The sequence below is a fragment of the Lissotriton helveticus genome, chromosome 3_1 (genome assembly GCF_964261635.1).
Source record: "Lissotriton helveticus chromosome 3_1, aLisHel1.1, whole genome shotgun sequence".
NCBI lineage: Eukaryota > Metazoa > Chordata > Amphibia > Caudata > Salamandridae > Lissotriton > Lissotriton helveticus.
The window spans coordinates 426274241-426291478 of record NC_136061.1 but is presented as its reverse complement, the minus strand read 5'-3'; positions in this window follow the sequence as shown (position 1 = coordinate 426291478).

Here is a 17238-nt window from a genome sequence, read left to right as displayed (position 1 = left end):
TCAAAACAGAGGTATTCTACTCATGGGTTATATTCCCAGAAGAAGTTGCTGTAACAAAAACTTTTCATTATTACACACACATGAAGAAGTTCTAGCAGCTTACACTCCGTTTGAGGAGACTGAGATTCCGCTTACTTTCCAGGAACATATTTTCTGGTTTAATGGCGCCCTACCCCACACAAGAACAAGAGCAAGGCTTGGTCCTTTAGGAATACGAGGAGCAACATGGCCGATATTAGCGACCTATTTTTTATTTATTTATTTTTATTTATTTAAGTTTTGTATAGCGCTATCTAGACCCAAAGGTATCAGTGCGCTTCACAACAGATACAAATAAGCATCAACATAACAGGTAGGTCGAAGCAGGGTAGGGAGAGTATGGGAAAACATGGTAGCAAGTAAAAGTCTACACAGTGTCAGCAAGAGGGCAACATGGCAGAGATCAAGGGAGAGTCATCAGATTCTCGCTAGGACCAAAGAGATAGTGAACTATCAAAGTCATACGGTGGTTCTCGTTACGGTCCAGCCCGCTCAAGAAGGAAGGCTTTGATTAGTATCTTGAATTTTAGGAAGGAGGCGGTCATCCTGATGTGGGGGGGGATGGAGTTCCATATCTTAGGAGCATTTCCCGCAAAGGACCTGTTAGATCTTTTAAGTTTTTGTGATTTCAGAGGTATGAGTAGTAGCGTGTTGGAGCTTCTGAGGGTCCTGGACTGACCTGCTCTCTTGAGTTTATTGGCCAGATATTCCGGTTTACCTGTATGCAGGGCTTTGTGTGTGAGGCAGGCTGTGCGGAAGTTTGCTCGTAGGTTAATAGGAAACCATTTCAGGTCCTTGAGAGCCCGGGTGATGTGCTCATATTTCTTAGTTCCCGTGACCATTCTAGCTGCTGCATTAAGGGTAGCAGTCAAAGGACCTAGATGAGATTTGGCTGTTCCTGTCAGAGTAGCAATGCCATAGTCAATCCTGGAGAGTACCAGTGCCTGAGTGGCCTGTTTCAGGTCTTTCAGGGGAGGAAGGGTTTAAGTTTGTAGAGAAGTTTCAGGTTAAGGAAAGCACTTTTGGCAGTTTTAGAGATGTGTTCTTTCATGTCCAGTTTTGGGTCCAGAGTGATCCCCAGTGATTTGACAGAGGTTGTAGGAACAAGAGGAACATTGAGGGCGTTTAAGGCTTTGAGCCATTCGCGCATTTGAGGATTTTTACTTTTGTTTGAGATGAGGAGCACTTCTGTCTTTTCTTCATTAAGTTTGAGGTGGTTGGATGAGAGCCAGTGTTGGACCTCTGTGAGTGTGTCATTTAGTCTGTGGATGTCTGCAATCGTAGTGGTTTCCAGGTAGAGTTGTGCGTCGTCCGCATAGATGTGAAAGGGGATGTTGGAGTTCCTTAGAATTGTAGTGAGGGGCTCCATGTAGATCTTGAAAAGTTGTGGAGAGAGTACTGACCCCTGTGGGACTCCTCTAGTGATGGGGAGGGGGTCCGATTTGTAGCTTTTAATTTTGATAATTTGTGTGCGGTTGTTGAGAAAGGAGGCGAACCATTTGAGAACAATTTTTTCCAAACCCGCTCTCTTCTGTAGGACATTGAGTAGTAGGTTGTGATCCACTGTGTCGAACGCTGCCGATAGGTCTAAGTGGATAAGGAGGCTACATTGGTTGGAGTCGAGAGACGTGTGTAGGTCATCCATCACATTGAGGATTGCGGTTTCTGTGCTGCAGCCCTTTCTGAACCCAATTTGGTGTTGTTCAAGAAGATTCAAGATCTCTAGGTGATGGGTTAGCTGAGATAGCACACAATTTTCCAAAATTTTCGATAAGAGCGGCAGGTTCTCACTGGTCTGAAGTTGTTCAGGACCGTAGGGTCGAGGCCAGGTTTGTTTAGGAGTGGCGTGACTTGACCTAGTTTAAGGCAGTCAGGGATGGAGCCATCGCGCAAAGAGCTGTTGAAGATCTTGGCCCAGATAGGGGCTAGAGTAAGTTTCAGGTCTTTTGTCAGTCTCGAGGGCAGCTGATCAAGGGAGTGAGATGAGGGATTAGCGATGGCAATGCAATCGCTTATCATTTCGGTTTGGATGGGTTGTAAGGAAGACCAGCGAGTGGCTGCAGTTGTTGTTCTTGAGTAGGTAGAAGCAGTAGGGCGCAACTCGGAGAGGACGGAAAGATTGCTGCAAGATTGGTCAATTGAGGCAATTTTTTCATTGAAGAAGTTAGCAAAGTCATCGCACTTGGATTTGGACGCGGTTAAGCTGTGTGTCATAGGTATGGAGGTTTGGTTTCTGATGATATTGAAGAGTTCGTTGGGGCGGTTTTTAGCCTCGTCTGGAGCAGAGCAGAAGAAGGATGACTTTTTGTTCTTGATATGATTAAGGTAGGTTTTGCGAGCTGTTTTGAGTTGGTCCCGGTTGAGGGCAGTGGGGTTGTTCCTCCAGGATCTTTCCATGGCTCTTAGGAGTCTGCGCTCATCATTGATGTCAGTGGAGAACCAAGACCTGGAGGGAATTCTTCTGTTTTTTTTTAGTTTTCTAGGTGCCAGCTGGTCCAGGACGCACTCTAGGTTGGAGTGATAGAGCGAGGTGAGATCCGTGGTTGAGAGGAGCTCCGTCGAGCTCGGGAGGAGTGAGCTGAGAGCATCTTGTAGCTTGTCAGGGGGGACTTTCGATAAGTTTCTGACCCACTTGGGGGAGGTATGGGTGGGTGGGAGGAAAAGATCCTTGTGGTTGATATGCAATAAACCAAAGCACACAGCAACTGACCAAGGTTTCGCACATCAACTTTGCCTGTTTCAAAATAATTTGGTGGTGCTGCTACTCTCAGCCATCCGCTGCCAAGGATGTATGTCAAAGCAATAGAAAAAAGAGTAGAGAGGTGCACTCAGTGAAGTTAGTAGCACAAAAGTCCATTAAAAATGTAGATCTTCTGTTGTTTTCTTAGAAATATTCTTTATTTTCATTCACATGAAACGGCACAGCCAACGCGTTTCATTCCCAAATGTGCCAGGGAATTTCGTCAGGGCATATAATGAACAATCAGGTTGATGCGGTGTTCCTAGAGTAGGTCGCTCTACAGAAGCTGTTGTAAAAGTGATCACAATAGATCGCAGTCTTTTCCTTAAGGGGATTTCACGGCAAAGGGCGTTCAGCGTGCTCCGGGGGATAACCGGCTCGTGTGGTTCTTGGTCTTTGCGTTATTGCAGAAAGTACCTCTGATATGGTACCCGTTCTCCGCCGCTCCTCCTCCTGGATTAGTGGATTGTGGTTGATATGAAAGAGGATGGCGTGGTGGTCGGACCAGTCCACAGGGATGATGTGGTCAATTGAAATTGTCTTTTTGTCCGCAATGATTGCATCTAGGATTGCTCCTCTATGGTGTGTTTCTTCTGAGCAGTGTTGGATCATATCGTGGTCTTGTAGAAGGGAGGTGAGAGATTGGATGAGCGGATTCTTGGTAGCATTCCATCTTAGGTTGAGGTCGCCCAGAATTATTCTGACGTCACTGTTGAGAGCAGTTTGAGTGATCAGATCCGACAGCTGTTCGCCAAATACAGTAGCGTTGCCTGGAGGGTGGTAAAGGAGAAGGCATTTGAGTGGGCTGTGGTGGGGCGAATTGATGTTGACCGAGAGGCATTCAAAGGAGTTGTAGAGGGGGAGGGGGATTCAGTAATTGAGAGGTCACTTCTGTGGATAATTGCTGTTCCGCCTCCTTTGCGTATGGGCCTGTCTTTGTGGATAAGTGAGAAGCCGGGAGGCACCAGCGTGTCCAAGATGAGAGTGGATAGGATGTTCAGCCATGTTTCAGTGATGAAGGCTACATCTAGGTCATGGGAGAGGATAGTTTTGGCTAATTCAGTTGCATGTTTGACGGCTGATCTGCAGTTGATGACCATGCAGTTGATGGGGGGGTCTGCATGCGGGTTCCGTTTGACCAAAATCGCTCTAGGTAGGGATGCGAGATGGGCTGGGGGTCTCGCGGTTTTTCGGTGAGGCGGGTCTCTTCTCATACCAGTGATGACTTGGATCGAAGAAAGGGGTGAGGGGTGCGGGAGTAGAGTTTGTGCAGGATGGTTGGGAGGGGGTTTATAGGAAGCGACTCGGGAGCTCACTTCCTGAGGGGAGGGAGAGGATGAGGTTCTTCTGGGACCATCAACTTGTGGTTCAGTCCGGGGTTCAGTAAGCGGAGGTCGAGAGCCTGGGGGGACAGGGGTCTGATGGGGGGGGGGGCGTCATTCCTAATGGGAGGTTGCTGGAGATGGGGAGGTGAGACGAGATGGGGGGGTAGCTGGAGTTTCTCTAGGGAGGAAAGGGTTTCTTTTAGTCCGAGGATCAGCGTGGCGATCTGGGCTTCAAGAAGGTCCAGGCGATGTGTCATCATGGGAGCTGGGGGGGGTAGTGAGGGGGAGATGGGCCTTAAGTGAGAGGGGCGAAGGGGCAGGGCCTTTGTGGGGGGGAGAGAAGAGGTAGGAGGGACCGATTGTAGTTTGTAGAGGACTGGGGAGGGAGAGGGGTAATGGGGCGAGATGCTGTTTGGAGGGATAGTTGGGGAGGGAGGGACTGAGTCAGGATTGGGGTACAGATGAGCGAGGGCTAGAGAGGGGGAAAGGGTTTGGGGTGAGATAATGATTGGGGGGATAGCAGGGGTGGGGGGATCAGGTTCAGGTTTCGAGATCATGTGGTCAAGGAAACGAGAGGGAGGAGGGTTGCATCCCCTTTGGGAGAGGTGGTTATCTTCGCTGAGTGGAATGGAGCACGCTAGTGTTCTGGGAGGTAGGGAGGAAGGGTGGGTGTCCAGGGTATTGGGAGATGGAAGGGAGGGGGGGCAGAGTTCTGTGAGGTAGGGAGGAAGTGGAGGTGGCCGTGGGGTGAGGCGAATTGAGGGACGGGGCTGGGGGAGGCGAATGGCTGGTGACATGAGTAGGCATGGGCGGTGGTGCACGAAGAGGTGAAGGAAGCCTGCTTTGTGGCTTGGGGGTTTGACTGGAGCCGCTGAGGGGGAGGCGTGTGGCTGGTGAGGGTAGAGAGCAGTAGCTGTCTTTAGAGTGGGGAAGAGGGAGTCGAAGAACTCTAGGTTTTCATCTTTCGCCTGAATAAGAATGGTGCCATTCAGGAAAATGGTGATGGTGATATCTCCGGAGAGAGACTGTTGGTTGAGGGGGGAGATAGTTAGTTTCCGGTTATGTTCTGTGAGGGTGGTTTTTGCGACAGGGAGGAGTGAGTTAAAAGTGGTAACCCATAAGTCCGGTCTTAAGGTGTGAAAAATGAAGTCCATTTTTTTTTGCCCTCTTGATGACCAGTGGTAGGTGTCCACAATGAGTGTTTCGGGATGTTGCCTAATTAGATTCTGTTTAAAGCGTTTTTTTGCTTTGAAGGAAAGTTTTTGTGGGAAAGTTATGGTGTAGGTGTTCTGACCAAGAGGGGAAAGGAGATTCTGTAACGGGCAGGGCTGCATGACTGAACTCAAGGCCGGAGGCATCCTGGAGCAATTAGGGGGAATGGTTTGTTGATCTACTGGAGTGTCCTGGGTGGTTAGAGGTTGTATGTCTAACGAGTAAGGTGCTCTTGATGATTGGAGATTGGACTTTTGCATTGAGCTTCTTGCTTAAGGCGTGATAATTAGGTTGCGGCAGAGGCGAAGGGTGGCGTAGCGGGGGTCCAGGGGAGTGTGGATGAGATGTCAGGTAGAAGCTGTTGGGGCCCAGAAGATGACCATCATACCCAAAGACTCCAGATGTCTTTTGTTTTAATGTCGAGTCGCTGTTTTGGGGGCCGGTAGGGGTGCTTCTTGGTCAGAAGCTTATTTGATTTGCAGTAATGTCCAAAGTGGCGGCCATCTTGAAGCCAGGCAGCCTTATGCAAGGGGGAAATGAGCTGGAGCTTGCATGTCGGGCGGGTAAGCACCTGCAGAGGGGTAAATGCGCCGTCTCATCCTGGCGTCAAGCAGGGAAGTCCTTACGTCGTGTCTATGAGGGCCCACGAGATTCACTATCAGAATCACCTAGAGTGTGTTGGGATGTCTGACATGGTGGCCATCTTAGGTCCAGGCATCCCGAGTCTAGGGACAAGTAGGAACTTTCCTGGAGGCCGGGTAAAGTTTATTAATAGTTGAGGAGGGAGTCGAGTGATTGCGGTGTCAGGTAGGCGCTGCTGGGGTCCAGAGGAAGGGCAGCATGAGCCGAGTCTGTTTATGTCTCTTTACTAGGGTCGAGCCGCCATCTTGGGGACAGGCATCGACCGGAGAGGGGAAAGCAGCCTCATGAGATAAATGTCGGGAGGTAGCCTGCGTTGGTCCGCCGAGGTGTCCAGCTCCATCCCTCGCCGTACATGCTGCGGGGCAAAACGAGCTCCATTCTGAGCCCCTCTCAATGTTCACCCCACCGCGCCACATCTAGACATTGACACAATGCCACAAGATGAACTACTTGTTCAACTCAAAAAGTTGATAAAACTTAACAGAAACATGACACATTTTGTCTTAAACCATTGACTGCAGCACGAATTCCGCCATGGTGCGGGTGATTTATGGAGTGGGCGTATTACGTACTGAACGGGTTAAGGACACCTGCAGTCCAACCTACAGTTATTACAACTACTGCAGCTCCTACACAGAGCTCAGGTACTAAAATGACTCCACAAACATTACACACGGTAATGGGCAAAGTGCCCACAAAACCTGAACAAATTCCTCTCTGGGTAGCTCAAAAGATAACACAGTTAGAAGCAGTTTTTCTAAATACAACACCATTTGAAAAACACATAATGTTAACAATCCATTTGCCCATGGGGATATCACCACAGTTAGAGTATTGCACCTCTTGGGGAACAGTCTTGCTTCCATATATACCAGAACACATGGTATTACTTCATTAGCAGTAATACCAGATGTATTAAGACAAATACAAAACAACTATGGAGCATAACCTGCCCTAAACTTATGGATGAAGTTATTAAATAACTACGACCAGGTATCAGCAATAATACTAGCTAACATGAAAGGGGAAGCAGCATCAGTGGCAATCCGCCAGCGCCTAAGGGAGTTCTCTCCTTTAGATCAGGAGGCTGAATTACCCAAAATAATTGAAACTGCATTTACAGAATTAGGCAGAGATAGTTTGGGGGGAATAGCTTTAAAACCTCAAATAGAGGGCAGTCCTGAGAAGGACACATCTAGGCAAACACCAACTTCTTCTAAAAAGAAGTGGGATAAAAAAGATAACACTAAAGAGAAGATTTCTCAGTCCCGAGGTAGGTCTCCTCAACAGGAGCCCTCTGAAAAGAGGTATAACCTCAGGAAAAGGGATTATATTAGGAAACCTGACAGGTTTCAGGATACTGATACACATTCCTTTCGTTCCTTTCAGGGCTCGAAGAAAACCTCCGAAAGAGAAGGACGGTCAGAACACAGAGAGGAGCGCACACAGTCCAGAGACAAGCAGCACGCTCAAGACTTTACTTCTAAAAAAGAAGATAAGCAAAATCCAAAACCTCAATGTAAGTAAAAGAAAGTTGTTGGTCTGAAAAACAGACATGCCCAGAATTCTGAGGACACAACTTCTGAACAAGGAAGGGGCTCCGACGATGCTAGAAAGTGCAGCAGAAGTAACAATAGCTCGCCTGAACCTAAAGAAATTTTTGGTGACAGCGGAGTTGAATGATTATATCACAGTGGAAACACCAGACACCAGAGTGAGCGTCCCACAGAGGTTATAGGAAGTAACACTCTGGCTGGAGGGGGACAAGCCCAGGAGAGTAAAAGCTCTTTTTTGTAAGAACTTATCATCTGGTTATGACATCCTGTTAGCAGAACAAGATTGGCCGCCTGCATTCGTTATGGAGTGCCCCAGGGGAGAAAGTATAATTTTTCCTGCATTTTTCAACTATGTTCCCGTTCACTTAAAACATGCTTATGCACAGGAGTGATTCAAAAAGGGGGGTGGTGATGGACAGAGTATCTGAATTAAGCAGAACACTCCTACCCAGTCAAAAGATCAGGGCTTGATCCATCACCGTTTTTTAGCTCACTGCACCATCCCAGTTCAGAACCTGGCTACATGCAAATTAGTCTGACCCTGGCCCAGTGCATCATGGGAACAGGGCAGACCAAACTACCAAGCCAATTCTTTACTGGAAAGGAAACAAGCGTGGGCAGTGGCCGTAGCTCCAGCACTGTACAAAAAACATGCAGGGTGGGATGAGAACTCAACCTACCACGTGATCCCATTAAAAGTTTCACCTAATGCTCAGAGACAATATCCTATAAAGCAAGAAGCTAAAAAACAGGTCAGGAGATCTTGGATCAACTTTAATACCAGGGGGTAATTGAAAAATGTACCTCTCCACTGAACAATCCTTTATTTCCTGTAGCTAAACCCGACAATACATATTGTCTAGTTTTAGATTATAGACATCTAATCTCCTGTACAAAGACATTTGCTGTTCAAAATGCACATAGTGCCGCATTAATGGATAATATTGTGCGCAAAAAATACAAAACCACTCTTGCTATCTCAAATGGATATTTCTGCCAAAATATAGCGCCTGAAAGCAGGTATCTGACTGCCTTCAGTGCGTTGGGGTCCCAACAACAATTTGTCAACTAGCACAAGGGTACAGAAAGAGCCCAGGTATATTTTCAGCAAGAGTAACAGAGTTACTTCAAAAATGTTAATGAAGAAGCGTTGTCCTATGTGGATGATATTTATCTAACAGACGACGACTTAGCGAGGCACTTGACCAAGTTAAGCACCATTATTATGAGATGTGCTGTAGAGGGCTACAAGTTCAAATTTAAAAAGTCAAAAATCGCCCACTTATTTAATCTTTAATGAAGGAGAAACAGTACCAATCGCATATAAATCACACCTGTACATGAACGCAGAAATGAGTTTCACTTCAACAGAAAAAATCCTGACAGCAGTTCAGACAGCAGTAGCGAGAGAAAGAACACTGGCTTAGGGGAAACGCATTATTGTCGTAACTCCAGTACCAGCTTTAAAAGCTGTTACAAAGGCCAGCATCCCAAATATGAAAGTGTTACATCCCAGGTGGATACAATGGGCAAATTCTCTAACTGCAACAGATGTTGAATACAGATTTGATCCCAGTTTAAAAACACAGGCATTCCTGCAATATGAACAAGAATATCCTCTACCTAATGAAATCTTGCCTCTTGAACAGTATGCATATATAATATACACTGAAGGATCTGTGCAACCGGCCATAGGGAGTAAGCAACAATATTTTTCAGCGTGTGCAATCGTAAAAGGTCGCATGCATGATGGCAAGTTCCATCCTAGTTGCACAAAAATGCAATATCTGGGAGACTGCATGGCTCAGTTGGCAGAATTAAAAGCACTGATACTGGCACTTGTAAATACGGATCACGAATTCCCCACACTAATCATGTGTGATTGCTTTTACTATGTACAGTCGTACAATGAGTACTTACAACATTGGGAGAAGAGCGGGTTTAAAAATGCAAAAGGTGGCACAATAAAGCACAAAATTCTATGGGAACAGGTAGCGGAATTGAAATCGAAACTACCAAGGACTCACGTGATCCATACACTGAGTCATCAATGTGATGGCGTGCACGTTGAAGGGAATTCATTGGCTGATGATGTCGCAAAGGGGGCTGTTCATACGGCTACTGTATCTGCGCTGACTCATTCAAAGACGAGAATAGACGGAGATATTATGGTAGCTGTCATTTCATCACGAAAAGGCAATAGAGTAATACCAAAAATGGATCTTAGGCAAGGGTTAATGGTAGCTGCACACAAGGGTTTGGACTCTGCGCATACAGGCGTAAATGCAACTATTTATTTACTGAAACAGCACTATTGGGGGCCAGGGTTAAGTAAGCAAACTAAAGACTATTGCGTGAAATGCGACATCTGCCAGCAGATGAAAGGCACCACCGTTGCACATCCAGCACAGACGCCAGGCCCGGACTGGCCGTTGCGGGCACCGGGCAATCCTCCGGTGCGCCGCAAGGGTGGGGGACGGTTTTGGGCCCAGGGGGGGCCGTTTTTGTTACAGGGCCGTTTTAGCAGCATAATTATTTACAACAACGGGTGGTGAGGGACAGAGTCTCTGAATTAAGCAGAATACTCTCACCCAGTCAAGAGATCAGGGCTAGATCCAACACCGTTTTTTAGCTCATTGCACCATCCCAGTTTCAGAACCTGGCTGTATGCAAATTAGTCTGTTCCTGTCCCAGTGCATGATGGGAACAGGGCAAACCAAACTACAAAAGCCAATTCTTACACTGGGAAGGAAACAAACTTCCGGGGACCGGTTTCTGGCATTACAGCCGTCTTCGGCCCGGCTTGCTTGAATCCTGATGGTGCAATGAGCAAGGGACTCATGTCTGAGTATACCCTTCCACGCTTAGGGTGGACAAAATTATTTACAACAAGGGGTGGTGAGGGACAGAGTCTCTGAATTAAGCAGAATACTCTCACCCAGTCAAGAGAACAGGGCTAGATCCAACACCGTTTTTTAGCTCATTGCACCATCCCAGTTTCAGAACCTGGCTGTATGCAAATTAGTCTGTTCCTGTCCCAGTGCATGATGGGAACAGGGCAAACCAAACTACAAAAGCCAATTCTTACACTGGGAAGGAAACAAGCTTCCGGGGACCGGTTTCTGGCATTACAGCCGTCTTCAGCCCGGCTTGCTTGAATCCTGATGGTGCAATGAGCAAGGGACTCATGTCTGAGTATACCCTTCCACGCTTAGGGTGGACAAAATTATTTACAACAAGGGGTGGTGAGGGCATAGCTGCAAAATCGGCTCTGTAACAAAATCGGCCGAAAACCGGCCCTGGCAAAGAGCTCGGTCGCACCCTCAGGGGGCCGGCCGATCACTGTGCCAGAGTCGGTTTTGGTTCTCAGTCCGGCCCTGACAGACGCCATTACTGAAGTCAGACAAACCCCTCACATGTGTGTCCCTGGGCCACTGCGGCCCCTTACAAATGGATGGGGCTTATAGGTATATAATGGTAGCAGTGGATTCCTGCTCAAGATTCCTATGGGTTTGGCCACAGCATTCTGCTGACGCTCAAACTGTCATAAAAGATTTGCGAGTCTTTATCGGTACTTACTCAGTTAGCACATTACTCTCTGACCACGGCCCTGCGTTTAACAAATTCTTATTGTAAACACGTTCAGCTGTTTCTTCTCTGTATCTCTCTGAGAGCAAAAACAAGCAAGCACGAGTGACTGGGTGAAAAGTAATATATTGTTTCCACAAGTCTGAAATTATTGTGTTCTAAAGTTACAAAAACTAATCTCTCTGATAACAGGAGATTCTAGTGGCACTGTGAGCTAGGTTAATATATGTGGCTGGGTGTTCAGAGTCAGTGTGCCACCAGACCCACAGTATATGTTATCCGTAATTGTCGTAGGTCCTGCATGACAGGTTACTTTTTGGGACCACACTACACTAACATCTCTCTTTGTGGTAGTGTGGGTGAGCAGTTAGGCTTATCCAGAGGGTGTTAAGCATTTATTGTATTCACTCAATCAAGACTGATGCTCAAACTCAGAGACTGAATCCAGACCAATTGAGTAAGTATAAAAAGGTATAATTGTATTTTATTTATGGAACCAAGCAACCAAGCAGGACATGGTACAGGCAGGTAAAATGTATTTGGAATGCAGGATTTCACAATGAAATGCAGGTATGATTGAAGTTTGCGATAGTTTCAGGTTGGTCTTGATTCAGAAAGCAGTTAGCATTATAAAATATTTACTTTTAGAATACTTTTTTGTTACTTTTGGATTACTTTGTGTACTGGGGTGGTATGCCTAGATACCACACCTAAGGATCTTACAATACACTGTAAGTGAGACTTTTTATACTTTGCAGTTTAGTTCTCCTTTCTCCATACAAACATCAGTTCAACACACGGAACATTTTAAACACAAAATCTCATAACATGGGTTCCTATGGGAAAAAAGTGTTAGCGGTTTCTCACGTATGAGTTGGATTTTTGGAGGGTTAGGACCAAGGTTCCCCAAGGTCTAGATGGACACTCGGGTTGCACCACCAGCAGCACTGGGGCAGCCGGGTGCCGAGTGCATGGTCCCAACGTTAGCCATTGGGGCAGGGGGGCCTTCTGTTAGGGACTGCTGAGGAGCAGGCCACTTGGGTGAGGGAGCAAAGCTCCTGGAGTTAAGGTCAGCACTACAGGGTCCAACGACCATCAGAGGAGTTGCGCCACCAGCGGCACTGGGGCAGCCGGGTGCAGAGTGTCAAAAAGACATTGGGGACCCTGTGCTTTTCAATGGAGACGTTCCTTTGGTGGAGTTGCTGCAGGCTCGGGTAGGGAGACTTTCTGAGGGCGACCACCAGCTCGAGAGGTAAGTTGGGATCTTTGGGGAGGCCTGGACACCGTCGGTTGTGTCGCCCAAGGCCATGGGTTGTTGGGTGTATGGGTGTCTTTTGGTGTCGGGTTTTCTTACCAGCTCCGGTCAGGAGGGCTTTCGGATTGAGGCTGCAGACATTTTCTTGAAGCTTGAGGGAGGTCAGGGATCACCAGATCCGAGGGCAGGATCACTGGAGAGATCTCCTCAATGTGTTGGGCCACTCAAACACGGGCCTTGGGCGTCAGGTGCAGAGTGCTGCAGAATCGCAGAGTCACCTGGATCTGGATTCTTGTCTTGGAGTCTTTGTTGAGCACATCCGGTGCTCACAGGAGTCAGAGTCAGTAAGGTGAGTACAGGGCAGGTACTCCGGGTTCCGTGGGGCTGTTGAACTGCAGGCAGGTTAGAGTCAGGACAGGCTGTTAGGGCTGAGGCCAAAGCAGTAGGTCCTCTTCTTACTGGGCCAGCACAGCTCTTCGGTCCTTCTTCTTCCTTTCCCAAATCTGATGAAACAAGTTTCAGGGTTGCTCCTAATACTAGATTTAAGTGTATTTAAAGGGCTGTGCACGTCAGGACCTTGGGGTAGGTACACCCCTATTATGCCACCATCCAGTGGAAAGGGGGCATGAGCCTCTCCCTGATTGGCTGGGTCCCATCATCTCCAAGATGGACAGGACTGGGATGTGTGCTTCACCTCACCTTCCCCACCTGAGGGGTGGGTTTGGCAAACATGGGCACACCTCTCTTTCTTTTCCCGCAGATTCTCCTGCTCAAAGTGGGAGCCAGAACCGGTGGGAGCCAGTTGCTGGGGGCAGCAAAAGGCAGGGTCAGCTTCCAAAGGTGGCAGGCCTTTGAAGCTTGCCCTTCGTGGAGCCAGCCCATCCTGGGGGAGGAGGCAGGACACCCCTGCCAAAGATGGGCTTTGTTTCATGACCCAGAGAGCAGAGGCTCTCTACCCAGGAGTCCAAAAACCTGTCTGGTGGTGGCAAATGGCAGGCAGCCATTCAGGAACCACACCAGAGCTGATCAATTTTCAGGGGGCATCTCTAAGATGCCCTCTGAGTGCATTTTACATTAAATCCCACACTGGCATCAGTGTGTTTTAAATGTCCTGAGACGTTTCCTACCAAACCTCCCAGTTTTTCATAAAGACATGATGGAGCTGTGGAGTTTGTAATGACCAACTCCCAGACCATATACTCCTTATGGCTTTACTGCACTTACAGAGTCTAAGGATGGACTTGGAAACTGTAGGGACACAGGGCTCATGCCACTGTGCCCTCAACTGGGGGCTAATGTACCCTGCTTAAAAGGTGTCTTGCCTAGGAATTAGGCAGTGGGTTGCAGGCATGGCACACAGGGACATGTGCCATGTCGACTCTTCACTTTTCTCCGCACCAAAACATGCAGCCTGTACTGGCAGTGTGCAGGTGTTAAGGTTTAGGACCCCTAAGGGTGGCACAATAAGTGCTGAAGTCCTTAGAGGCCTTCCTTGGTCACCGTGCCCTTGGTACCCATGGTACTTTTTTACAAGGGGCTTCCCTGTGGCCAAGGATGTGCCAATTGGGGCTTCAAAGGTACAGTTTTCGGAAATAACACAGGCCCTGGGAACCTGATTAGCCGGGACCCAGGGAACATCAAATCAGGTTGCATCAAATGTCAGGCAAAAAGTGGGTGGTAACCATGCAAAAAGGAAAAAGGGGTACTTTCCTACAGGTATCAACTGTGATACCTGAGCATGAATTCTAAAAAATATTATAACATAGTTAGAATTACACATATCGCAAGATCCTCCCTCTCCTTCCCCCCCTATCCAGGAAACTACTGGTTCAGGGGCTCATCTTAGCCCGGCTTGACTATAGCAACGCCGTTTATCTCGGCGCACCTGAATTCACCTTGGCTAAACTCCAACGCACCCAAAATGCGGCGGCGAGGCTCATTTTGAACCTTCCACCCAGAGCCTCAGCCAGGTCTGCACTTAAGACTCTGCACTGGCTTCCTGTTCGCCAGAGAGTTGAGTTTAAGGCCCTGTGCACCTCCCATAAACTCATCAACGGTGTTGGCCCAGCCACCCTGAAAAACATGGTCATTCCCTACAAAGCCCCCAGACTCCTTCGCTCTGACGGCGAACACCTGGCCACGGTTCCTAAGTTCAAGAAGGCTCGCACCGGTGGCCGTCGCTTCTCGGTTAAAGCCTCCGCAGGATGGAACTCACTTCCACGCAGCTTGCGTCTGGAACCTTGTCACGCCCTCTTCCGAAAAAAACTAAAAACCTTCCTGTTCCCCAAATAGTTTTCCTTTCTCCCCCTCTCTTGGTCTTCACAGATTTACAGCGCGGGGATGCCTACGGGTCACCAGGCGCTCTACAAATCGCAAAATAAATAAATAAATAACTATTTAACTAATAATGGAAACACTCTTGTAGAAGGTCATAAATAATTTTTAAGAACGAAAATCTTTTTTTTAAAGAACAATTTTAATAATTTGATATCAAATTAAAAAAATACACAAAGATTTTTTGTAATTAATGTATCATTTTCTTTTTTGTATTTTTTATTAAAAATATTTTAAAAATACAATAAATATAACTTTCTTTATTTAAATATGAAACATACTTTAACCTTATTTACAATATTAATTTTTTTTCACATGATTTCAAATTTACTTCATTGGAAGACATTGCCCTTTCTTAGTTTTCATTTTTCAGTTTTCCGTAAACGGTTCAGCATCTGTTTCTAAAGTCGGTGAAGCATCGCAGTCATAATTGTAAGCAAGGAGGAACCGCAATCAGGTAAAAACAATTTTATTAACTTTTTTAGTCATATTGGCATCTAAATTTATGAGATGAAGGAAGGTAGGTAGATGGTATATTCTACAGTAATTTGTGTTTTGGGAGTTCCAACCAGTTTTACATTCACATGCTGATTGTTTTTATGTGCGCACATCGAGACGGCTGTTAAGAAATCAAATCTAAAATGTATTTAACCCTATTTGAACTAATAGCAACATGCTAATTTGTTTCTGTTGTGTGTTTTTTAACATTCTTCAATTTTGGACGAGGACCCAATTGAAGAAAAGTATTGGATTTTTTGAATGGTGCGGTGCGCAAAAAAAAAACGATGGATTTAGGCCCAAATCATTGACTGGGGGTGAGGGTTTGACATTGTTTAGCATTTCATCAATCAACTGTTCTTTTTCCATTTGTCACCACAAGTGGGACAGGGATGCCCCGACATGGGTCCCGTGCTCACCATGCCACTGGATTCAGGCTATCCTAGCTAATGCGGGGTGCTACCCAAAACCAGTCCTAGGATGCATGTTTCCGGTCCAGGGAAGCCCTGATCTGGCAGTCCGGGGTGGACTGTTCCTATGGAGATCAGGGTCAGGACTGATTTTCATATAGCAGGTCCAAACTGGTGTGGCGTGGTGAGTGAAAAACCAATGGATTTAGGCCCAGATCTTTGTACTGGGGTGAGTGGTTGGCATTATTCATCATCCCATCCATCAATTCTTTTTTTGCATTTGTCACCCGAATTGGGACGGGGATCCCCAGGCGTGGGTCCCATGTTTGCCATGCTACTTGATTCAAGCTCTCCTGGCTGATATGCGGTGATACCCCGAAACCAGTCCTTGGATGCTTGTTTACGGTCCAGAGAGGACCTGACCTGGCAGTTCGAGCTGGACTATTTCCATGGGAGGCAGGGCATAGACTGATTTGCATATAGCTCGGTCCAAACTGGGGTGGCATGGTGAGTTAAAAAATATGGATTTAGGCCCAGATCTCTATACTGGGGTGAGTGTTTGACATTGTTCAGCATTCCATCCATCAATCAATCAATCAATCAATCAATCATTAATTTGTAGAGTGCATTACTCACCCGTGAGGGTCTCAAGGCGCTGAGGGAGGTGGGGGTGCTGCTACTGTTCGAACAACCAGGTCTTGAGAAGTTTCCTGAAGGTCATCAGGCTCAGGGGCTGTCACAGGTGGATGGGAAGGTTGTTCCATGTCTTGGCGGCGAGGTGGGAAAATGATCTGCCTCCGGTGGTTGTTTGGTGGATGCGTGGAACGGTGGCGAGGGCGAGGTCAGTGGAGCGAAGCTGGTGGTTCGGGGTCTAGAAGGTGAGTCGTTTGTGGGACGCCTTAACACTAGCTACAAGCCACTTGCCACTCGCTACTGTTCTGGTTATTGCCTTGACCACGGATTTGTTGACTTTCGCTGCCTGGAGGGTCCGGAAAACCCGATACTCCTGCGACAGCGGACCGCCCTAAGGACTGCAACTCCCAGGGGGAATTGCGGCAGGAAGTTGCGCACTGACATCACGCCAGCTGGCGCTTAAAACTCCGGCAGGCCTCCCGTGGCGAGGGACACTTTAACACTACCTACAAGCCACTTGCCACACGCTGCTGCTCTGGTTATTGCCTTGACCAAGGACTCGCTGACTTTCGCTGCCTGGAGGGTCCGGAAAGCCCGATACTCCTGCGACAGCGGACCGCCCTAAAGACTGCAACTCCCAGGGGGCATTGCGGCAGGAATCATGCACTGACATCGCGCCAGCCGGCACTTAAAACTCCGACATGCCTCCTGGGAGTGGGACGCGGATGGGGGCCAAAGGCGGGCCCGCCCTTGCCCGTCATCGGCCGGAAGAGCCTGGGCCGTGGCTCTTGGTTTTTTGACAAAGCATCTTAGTATTTGTGACTGTGGTAACTTTTCTTACATTTACTGGTGCTTTGATTGGCATTTATTGTCCCCTAATTTAAACAGAGTGAATATCATAATCGAATTGAGTTACATTGCTTACGAACATTGTGACCTGATGCCTGCTTTTTAACTACTGGGTCAGGGTAGCCTTGTGATTTATGAGCTGAAATAGGGGTTCTAA